An 11058-nucleotide genomic window follows, 5' to 3' on the forward strand; every position below is an offset into this window, starting at 1 on the left:
ACAGAGTTTCAGGGAGAGCATAAGGGAACAATTGACAGCAATGGGGGAAAGAAATACAGTAGAAGAAGAATGGGTAGCTCTGAGGGGTGAAGTAGTGAAGGCAGCAGAGGATCAAGTAGGTAAAAAGACGAGGGCTAGTAGAAATCCGTGAGTAACAGAAGAAATATTGAATTTAATTGATGAAAGGAGAAGATATAAAAATGCAGTAAATGAGGCAGGCAAAAAGGAATACAAACATCCCAAAAATGAGATCGACAGGAAGTGCAAAATGGCTAAGCAGGGGTGGCTAGAGGACAAATGTAAGGATGTAGAGACTTATCTCACTAGGGGTAAGATAGATACTGCCTACAGGAAAATTAAAGAGACCTTTGGAGAAAAGAGAGCCACTTGAATGAATATCAAGAGCTCAGATGGAAACCCAGTTCTAAGCAAAGAAGGGAAAGCAAAAGGTGGAAGGAGTGTATAGAGGGTCTATAGAAGGGCGATGTGCTTGAGGACAATAATATGGAAATGGAAAAGGATGTAGATGAAGATGAAATGGGAGATACGATACTGCATGAAGAGCTTGACAGAGCACTCGAAGACCTGAGTTGAAAGAAGGCCCCGGGCGTAGACAACATTCCATTAGAACTACTTGCAGCCATGGGAGAGTTAGTCCTGACAAAACTCTACCATCTGGTGAGCAAGATGTATGAGACAGGCGAAATACCCTCAGAATTCAAGAAGAATATTATAATTCCAATCCCAAAGAGAGCAGGTGTTGACAGATGACATTGTAATTCTGTCAGAGACAGCAAAGGACTTGAAGAGCAGTTGAACGGAATGGATAGTGTGTTGAAAGGAGGATATAAGATGAACATCAACAAAAGCAAAACAAGGATAATGGAATGTACTCGAATTAAATTGAGTGATGCTGAGGGAATTAGATTAGGAAATGAGACACTTAAAGTAGTAAAGGAGTTTTGCTATTTGTGGAGCAAAATAACTGATGATGGTCAAAGTAGAGAGGATATAAAATGTAGACTGGCAATGGCAAGGAAAGCATTTCTGAAGAAGAGAAATTTGTTAACATTGAGTATAGGTTTAAGTGTCAGAAAGTCATTTCTGAAAGTATTTGTATTGAGTGTAGCTATGTATCGAAGTGAAACATGGGCGATAAATAGTTTGGACAAGAATAGAATATAAGATTTCGAAATGTGGTGCTACAGAAGAATGCTGAAGATTAGATGGGGTAGATCACATAACTAATGAGGAAGTATTGAATATGATTGGGGAGAAGATAAGTTTGTGGCACAACTTGACTAGAAGAAGGGATCGGTTGGTAGGACATGTCCTGAGGCATCAAGGGATCACCAGTTGAGTATTGGAGGACAGCGTGGAGGGTAAAAGTCGTAGAGGGAGAACAAGAGATGAATACACTAAGCAGATTCAGAAGGATGTAGGTTGGAGTAGGTACTGGGAGATGAAGAAGCTTGCACAGGATAGAGTAGCATGGAGAGCTGCATCAAACCAGTCTCAGGACTGAAGACCACAACAACAACAACAACAACAAGTAGTATGTATCCAGAATGAGATTTTCACTCTGCAGCGGAGTGTGCACTGGTATGAAACTTCCTGGCAGATTAAAACTGTGTGCCCGACCGAGACTCGAACTCGGGACCTTTGCCTTTCGCGGGCAAGTGCTCTACCATCTGAGCTACCGAAGCACAACTCACGCCCGGTACTCACAGCTAGTTCTGTAAGGTTCGCAGGAGAGCTTCTGTAAAGTTTGGAAGGTAGGAGACGAGGTACTGGCAGAAGTAAAGCTGTGAGTACCATGCGTGAATCGTGCTTCGGTAGCTCAGATGGTAGAGCACTTGCCCGCGAAATGCAAAGGTCCCGAGTTCGTGTCTCGGTCGGGCACACAGTTTTAATCTGGCAGGAAGTTTCAAGTAGTATGTAGTTCTAGAGTCCCTGAAAAGGAGAGCTTCCACTTCTGTCAAAGTTCTTTTACTGGAGTGTTCTGAACTTTTTTTTTTTTTTTATAATTTATGATTTTTTTTTTCAAAAATGCCAATCCATAAAATTTTAATTTTTTTCTGTTGATTAGTAGCATATAGTTTTACGTTCACTGAAAAGGAGACCTTCCACTTTTAAGTTGAACAGGTTTTATGAACAATTGAAATGTTTACCATACATAAAACCTGTTTCATTACCACATTATCACATAATAGGCTCATTAAAATCGAAACCTAGCCTTATTTAACACTTTAATGAGTAAGAGATTCATTTTTCAAGTATTTTAAACGGCTCCAAAATGTACGTGAATGGTCCAAAGACTTAAAGGTTTCAGTTTATATAACTTCTGTGCATTCTTTTGTTTTGAAATTAGCCAGTCAATGAACTAAAAATGTGTTCCAATGCTTCAGTATCTTCTGATACAGATTGGTGCCTTCCTGTTGAACCAATAGAAACTGGAGCACTTACAATCTTCAAAACATTGTGAACAGGAAGGGAGCACTGATGCTGTTGTTGCTATCCTTCAGCTGGGAACCTTTATCCAGCAGCTGGTCCATGTGGTAGCATGAAGTTCACTACAATTTCGTTTAACTCATAACCGGTGTCTACAATCTCTGCAATCCACCAGTCACAGTCATACACACACGCCATAAACGTCCCCCTTCTCAGGTTGTGAATCTGAATATTATCTTGCTGTTTCTGAGGTGTTAGCCGAACGAACAAAATTTCTTCTTTCTTGCTCTTTAAAGTGTATGCAATATGAGTTCACCCATCATTTTGTGTCCAAAAATGTGTCTTCTGAATTCCTTCCACAGGAGTAGTTTGTTTGGACCATTCTTCTTCTTTTTGCTCATGGAATTTTTCAATTTCCTCTTTGGACAAAAGAATGAGGGCTGTGGACGTGCAAGATTTCACGACTCTCATAAAATCCTCAGCATTTTGAATCACAGCTGTACTTGGTCTGGAAAGATTATGTTTTGTAGCACGGTGCTTCAGCAGGCCTCCTACACCATCACAAGGTCCCTTCCTGTGACCAGTATCACTTTATATCCAGTCAGTTGGCACAAACGACTTACTCAATTCAAACAGGTGTTAACTATTTTTAAAATGACTAGCAGCACCATCAGAAATAATAATGATCTTCTCTGCCACTGTTTGCAGTTGAAGAATTTGAGTTGCTTCTACAGGATGACCATAATAGTGATCTGGTCTTCCAAAAACTCTTTTTGCAAACTTCACATTGCTTGATTTGTCCACCATGTACTGTGATACTGATGGAACATGGTTCAAAATTGTTTTCTTCGAATAAAAGTTAAAATTTGCACCTTTTCACTGTAGGATGCACAATATTCAACAGTTGAATTGATATTTGTGAAAAATTCCTGGCAAGAGTTGCAAGAGTGCTTTGGTTCATTTTCTTCTGAAGGTGGAAATTCTACTTTGAAGAGTATGGTCAGTTTTGCTGTAGTGTATTCACACACAGCTTTAATAATTTCTCTGGACTTCCTTGATGCATAGAGCTTATGACTCGACTTCTCTGACCATGGTTTCTTAACAGGACTAACACCTACCTCTGTAATGATCTGATTCAGAATATTTAATTCTTCCTCCATTGATGCAAAATCTGCATCATTTGCACCATGGGAGACTTGACCTTGTACAGATGCTATCATTGTCGTTATTATATCAAAACGTTTAGGAAACAAAAAGTCATCACCGGAAACATCTTCACTTCGAAACAGAGTCTTCAAATGAGAGAACTTATTCCCAACCTGAACAAAGTATGCCTTTTTGTGTCTTACATATCACTCTATTATGGATATGCAAATAGTCAGCATACTTCGCTCTCCTGTGGCCCCAATCAGAAGGCATTTCAAACAGTCCTTTTCAAAAAACACACTACAACTGTGTCAACTGGCAAATTTGTCATGAAAATGCAGAACTCACTGAATGGTCTCAGATTTCTCAGTATAGGGGTAAGTCAATTATTACCCGCAATTTAGTTATATTTTTGTTTATTTTGATAGTACTGTTTTATGTTGATGATGCATGCTTTGTTTATTTGTTGTTATATCTTTGCAATTTTCAAGGTGCTAGGTTAGTTTTGTTAACGCTGTCTTGCTGTTAACCATGGCTGCTCCACTGTCTAATTGCACCAAAGAAGAGCAACGTTCAGTGATATGCTTTTTGTGGTCAGAAGGCGTATCAGGGGCCGAAATTCATCAAAGACTTTCGGTACAGTACGAGAACAGTGTTTTGCCGCAATGGAGTGTCTACGAATGGATTGAAAAATTTCGAAATGGCCGCACAAGTGTTACGCAGGATGAAGGAGATGGACAACCATTTACTTCCCCATATGAAGAAACCACTGAGCGTTCACATGAAATGATTCTCTTAGACAGATGATTAACTACTGATGAAGTGTCACATCGTCTGCAAATTAGTCACGATTCTGCTTACAAAATCATTGACAACGGACTTGGTTTTCGTAAAGATTGTGCAAGATGGATCCCAAAATAACTCACACAGTTGCAAAAAACAAACATGCTTGGACATATGCAAAAACATTTGGAAGGCTATGGTAACAAAGAGAACAACTTCTTAGACAGGGTCACCGTGCATCACTGTATAAAATGCAGTCTATTAAAATGTGCCGGACAGAGATGTGCACACCACAAGCATCACAAAACGGTGGGTCCTCCCGCCGTAATAAAAAGCTATGTGTGAGAGGACAGTGCCCGATCCGAAGACGTGTGAGGGCCACCTCCTCCCGCCCGAGCAACCAGCAGGAGGAATGCCACGGCCGAGTGGTTGACTTTATCAATCGCAGTTTATTGGCCGTCACCGCCAGCCATTCATCCTCCCACAACTCCATGCACTTCCTGTGGAGTGCAGCGATGACTGACTGCAAGGGAATAGGACACTAGACCACATCCTGCTCTCTGCAGGCCTCCTTGGCATTGATTGTAAGGCACTAAGAGAATCGGAGCAGAGAAGGAATCGATCGCCCCAAACACGATTCATCTGCTCCAGTGTCTTCAGGATCGCGTGGAGCTCCGCTGCGAAAACGGTATATTCAGCAGGGAGGCGAATCCAGGTAACTTGATCAGGGAACACTACAGAACAGCCAAGGAAATTCTGTTTGGAGCCATCAGTGTACACGACAGTGAAACCGTGATGCACATCTAAAATGTTAAAAAACAGACATTGGAATGTAAAATCTGGTGTGCGATCTTTCTTAAAATGAGTCAAATCTAAAATAAGTTTGGGTCTCCGGAGGAGCCAAGGGGGGGATCTGCTCCAACCTCGACGCAGAACACGAAGACCAGCCATAGACATCGCAGCGAGGCAATCCTGTGCTCGAATCCCATAGGGCTGCGTCGCACGTTGCCGGTTATGGAATAACTGTGCCAGAGGAGGCTGAGCAATGGCAGGGTATGCAGGGGTGTATGGTGTGGACAAAGTTTTATACGCCTGGCGCACTGTAAGTAGCCGTCGCCGCATAGAAAGTGGCGGTTCACCAGCCTCTGCACAGAGGCTTGGTATGGGGCTAGTTCGGAATGCCCCAGTGGCCAGCCAAAGCCCTTCATGGTGCACAACGTCCAACATCTTCAAGTAAGAAGGCCTCGCAGACCCATACACCATGAACTGATGACAAAACATGGATCTAGCATTATGAGCCACAGTGTAAATGGCAGAGTGTGGAATGGAAATACCCAAATTTGCCATGAAAGAAAAAGCTCAAGACCGAATCGTCCACAGGAAAACTGATGCTTAAGGTTTTTTGGGATGCATAAGATCCATTACTGGAACATTATGGGGTAAAGAGCACAACAATAAACAGTGTATGTTACAATGAGATGCTTACTGACAGGCTAAAGCAAAGGCTGTGGATTGCTGTCAAAAGGTGTTGTGTTGTTGCACAATAATGCATACTGCTGGCCACACTGCTGAGATGCTCCAGAAACTCTTATTTGAAAACTGGATCATTCTCTATATGGTCCCAAACTTTACCCCTTCAGACATCACTTGTTTGTTCTACTCAAACAGGCATCAAGGGGCCGTCGATTTGCGTCGGACGAAGCAGTGAAAGAAGCGGTGTATTCCTGGCTCACAGTTCAACCGAGAACCTTCTTTTATGAGGGCGTCAGGAAGCTTGTACAAAGATGGACCAAGTGCGTTGAAACACAATGAGACTATGTCGAAAAAGGATTTTCTTGTAAGTTTCCTATTGGATTACAATAAAATTTTATAACTACTGTGCAGATAATATTGACTTACCCTTGTAAAATACAGAAACGTGCTATTAACAACCACGACAAAGAAACTGGCAAGAAACTACAACAAAGTATAAGAAATATCTGCAACAATGAAAGTGATAAGAAATAACTGCAAAAAAGGAAGCAATAATAAATAACTGCAACAAAAATAATATAAATAAACGTTGAAACAGAGAAATTAGAAAGAAACAACTTCAGTGAAGACATATTACCAATGAAAGTTTAAAAAGAATAATTTTTTTAAATAAAATCTGTCCAAATTAAAAGTGGACGTTCTACTTTACAGAGAACATAGCATTAAATGGTACTAATCAACAGAAAAATCTAACTTCTCAGAATTGGAAAAAAAACTAAATTATTTTTAAAAAATCAAAAGGTGACAGTAAAAGAACTTTGACAGATATGTCCAAACAGACGATACCATTGTAATCATAAAGGAATTATCTTTCAAATAAAAAAAAAAAAAGAAAACTAACAAAATATCTAGAACTGTTACAGAGATACAGTATTTTTAAAAAATTCCGAAATTCACAGGTTCAAAATGGTGTTCGCTGTGCATCTTTGGAGACTTGTATCTTGGGGCAGGAATTTTTTTGGAGCCCGGGAGGGGGGGGGGGGGGGGAAGACCTATGTGTTTCTTACTTATTCCTGAATTTTAACATTTGCTAAATTTAATAACAACTGTGACTATGAAGGTAACCCCCTTGCCTGGAGTGATAAGGATAACGCCCTTAGGAAAGCTATAACTTAATATGAAATAATTATAATATAGTATTGTATTGTTTTATACCTCTGTTTTACTTTTGGAAGTGTCTACAGTTGTAATTGTTAACATATTTTGTCCCTTTACACATACTGCAATTTGTATCTATTAGCATCTATAAGTAGGCTATGGTTCTCATGTGTAACTATGACTCATTCCACATCCATACAATTCTCTTGCATCCTTAAGACAGTTTTACCTTTTGAGCATAGGATATGACATACTATTTTAAAGACAGAGTGCAGGATCCTCCTGGTGCTAATGGGGTTTCAAATTTTGAGTACTGCTGATTCTCTGAATTAAATAGAGAGAAACTTTAATCCCAGAAGTTATCCATCCCCTTAAATTTTGGCTTTGTTTGTTTTATGGATTTGCTGTAGGAAAATTTTTCAGCACTGCCTTCCTTACAAATTTATCCAAACCATTCTTTCCACAATTTCTCCATAAAAAAATGATCAAATTATTGTTTATGATTCTACTGCACGATACTTTTCTTATATGATCGGTGCCTAATTGATCAATAAATTTTATTGTTAACATATGACCATCATGGTCATAATCATTCTGTATCACTTTGACAGTTAATTACTGCAGTTTTCTTGGTCTAAAAACAGATTTCTACTAGCTGTTCACTACATCCTAAAACACTAGTAGGGAATTGACTGTTGGTAAAATCCAAAACTGGGCATCCAGGTGACCTTGGTCAGTACTATACGACAGGAGATCAGCATTAATAACTCCAAAAACAATGATTTTTTCAGTTAAGTCAGCATGACACTTTTTTTTTTGTTTCTACAGTAGCACAGTATTAACTTCTGACCACGAAGAAGAATTTGTTCAGTTACAGCAATTTTGATGTGATGTTCCGATAAGCACAAGTCTGCTAAAATTCCATCTACCTTTTCACTTTCCTGAATCAATGTCAGAAGTTACCTTTTTAATTATGAGCTTTCTGATTGTTTGATGGAAGACACTAAATCCACTTTATTTAATATCGTTCACTTTGACCAAGCTGCAATATCTTGTTGTAATATTATATGTCTCAACCATAACTGTATTTATACTGCAGTTCTATCTTTCAGATGAATGTACCCTAAAAAACAACCAAGTGAACACACTAGAAAACACTGGAATTGGACAGATACTTATTTGGACAGACTGGATGCTTCTGGTAATTAGTTACACACATAGCCTTTTACCAGAAACATTCTGAGCTTGAGACGCAAATTACCAGAAGCATTCAGATGCAAAGAATGTTGTGTAAAATGTGAAAATGAGTGAAGGGGGTTGCATCAGTCAGACTGGTGTGCATATGCCTCTCCCCTGACGTAATTTTCCAAATTCTCCATTAACAGATTGCACAGAACACTTCATCCAGGCCTTGTTTCAGTCAAAGAGAAACCTACTATTTTTCATGTAGGGAGTATTTACTACATTTGACATGAATTTAACATTAGAACACCTCACGTGGTTTCTAATCCTATGCTTCCATGACAGTTTGCAGTTGTAAAGTTGTCCAGATCGACAGTAAAATTTGCGTGTGGTAATCTGATACTAATGACAGTTTAATAAAAAAATAACGATTATCGGCTTCCTAAATCGAATTTTTCAAGAAAACAGTTTGTAAATAGTAATAGTTCAATGACAGTTTCAATACATACTAGTAATTTCACTGCAATATTTAAGCTGAAATGAAAAGTCCAAAAGAGTTAGGAAGATTTTGCATTACTAAAGCAGTAACTTGAGAACTGTGCCACATGCAAATGAAAAACAAACATGAAGATTCTTCTTATATGTCATCCACTGCAGCAGAAACTAAAACTGATTGCTTGTATGTAGTAAATTAACAAAAAAATCTTTGTTTTCCCTAATTCTTCATTAATTATTTTACATATATGTGCAAGTCTATTGTAAAATAATAATATATGTGCTCAAATCGTAATCTACACTACAGCTGAAACTATAAATATGCCTATATACTGACGTACCCAAATCGCTCTGAACGGTGATGAATAAATAAATAAAATTTATTACGGGAGATAACATTTCCATAATTTGCAAGATCAGTTGATTTGATCTAAGGACTTGATAGCCGTAATGATTTCATATGACATGAAAACGCTACCTGCCAGAGAAACATGCTAGTTAAGTTTACACGCACCATGCTATCAAGATAAAATGTAATAATTTGTCTGTTACGTTCTACACAGCAGTTATGTCAACATTGAAGTGACAACAATAGTAATTGTGTTAATACACTAATTTCTAAAAACTAAAACTTACCAGTAACCTTTCTTGCACAAGGTTTTTATACTTATTTAGTCGCTATAAAATTCTTTATTGGAAGACATTGTTTCGTAGATTAAGGGTCACTGATTTTTCAGTATGCAAATACAGAAAAATTACTCATCTGATACTACGAAATTGCGAAAAACAATAGAAAGACCGAAATATATCATACACACCTTCAATATCAGTCAACAATCACCAGAGCAGCCACAATAATAAGATTATAGTGAAAGACATGCCTTCTGTGCAGAACACCATGAAGGAAAACTATCGATCTTTTGTTCTTTATTCCTTCCTCCTCCATGTGTGAACGAAAATATAGAAATTGCAGATACATTCGTACTTTACAATGGTGAACACATTTGTACATAGTTAGTAGAACGAAGAAAAATATACAGTTATCGGTACTGGTTTGGAATTGAAGATATAATTGTGGGGAGCAGGTAATGAATTATTTCGTATGTCGTCGTAGACAACGTCTGTAAGTGAAATTTAGAGGTACTTCGTATTTATTATTTATTTATTTCGAGTTTCATAGATGCGTAAGTGAACAGATGTCTGGATACAGAAAGAGTCTTTTTTTTTAAATTATTGTTTAGTGTAAAACAACAATAATAAGGCAGACAGTAATAGAACACATTACTATTACTTCGTCAGCATCGTTCACATGCCCTGGACAGACAGTATGTGTGTCACATCTTAGCGATTGTATATTAAAACCACTACCAATAGTAGTAGCAGCATTATTCATCTGTAGAACTCTTTTTACAAGGATATAGGACATGTCAAAGTATGTCAAAGTTTAGACCAATTTGAAATAAGCTAATTCGTATGCACATACATTTACAGACTACTAGTTAGAGACAATCATTAGATTTACTCCTGGTATACAATACTTTCTTTTTTACAAATAATTTATTAAATAAAGTGTTGCAACACTGTTCACTCATATCTCACAATCAGTCACTGCACACGCTATACACAATCTGCTATGCAGATTCGAAATTTTATGGAGAAATATGATATTATTACGGAAAACCAATTTTGTTTCCAGTGTGGCAAAAGTACTATTGATGCAATTAACAAGTTTATCGATAAGATCAGCATATCATTAGACAACCATAATAAAGTTGCAGGAATCTTGTGATCTCACACGAGCCTTTGACTCTGTAAATCATGCACTGCTCATCTATAAGCTTGTATGGGATCAAGGGTAATGTTCTAAATTGGTTTACTTCATACTCATCAAATAGGAAACAGAGTGTGATTGTCTCATCAAATGCAGCAAATCACTATTAAAAATGGAAAACCAGTAGCCCAAGGTGTACCTCAAGGCTCGATTCTAGTACCAATTTTGTTTTTTTTCTATGTTAATGATTTACCGAACAATATAAATGCTCCATCGATTTTATTTGCAGATGACACATCTGTATTAATTGAAAACCAGGAGCCAGAAAACAACCCTCTCTATATAATAAACACAATGAACAAACTACAAAAACATGGTTCCAACTGAATGGATTAAGATTGAATGTCCCCAAAACCCACAAAACAGTCAAAGTCCCAAGAAATTTAAATAACTCATAAAAATCAGGATATAGAAGTTGATTCTGTGAAGTTTTAGGGTTAAACGCTGATAAAAATTTAAATTGGAATAAACATGGTGACTACCTGTTAAACAAATTATGTAGTTAGCATTTGCTATGCAAATATTAGCTTGTGCAACAG

General features: G+C 37.9%; 1 long non-coding RNA gene across 3 annotated transcripts in view; it reads right to left on the bottom strand.

The window, feature by feature from the left end:
• The window catches only part of LOC126355815 (uncharacterized), an 87057-nt gene extending 77458 nt beyond the window's left edge, over positions 1 to 9599 (bottom strand). Inside the window, exons 1-2 of one of the 3 annotated variants that reach the window (XR_007565537.1) lie at positions 9325 to 9577; positions 9030 to 9166 (exon numbers count right to left, since the gene is read on the bottom strand). This is a non-coding gene — a long non-coding RNA (uncharacterized LOC126355815). Of the gene's footprint in view, positions 1 to 9029; positions 9167 to 9324 lie in introns of all 3 variants that reach the window. The other 2 variants (XR_007565538.1, XR_007565536.1) reach the window with 2 other exon arrangements.
• Between the last annotated feature and the right edge of the window lie 1459 nt (positions 9600 to 11058).

This window comes from Schistocerca gregaria, chromosome 3 (genome assembly GCF_023897955.1).
Source record: "Schistocerca gregaria isolate iqSchGreg1 chromosome 3, iqSchGreg1.2, whole genome shotgun sequence".
NCBI lineage: Eukaryota > Metazoa > Arthropoda > Insecta > Orthoptera > Acrididae > Schistocerca > Schistocerca gregaria.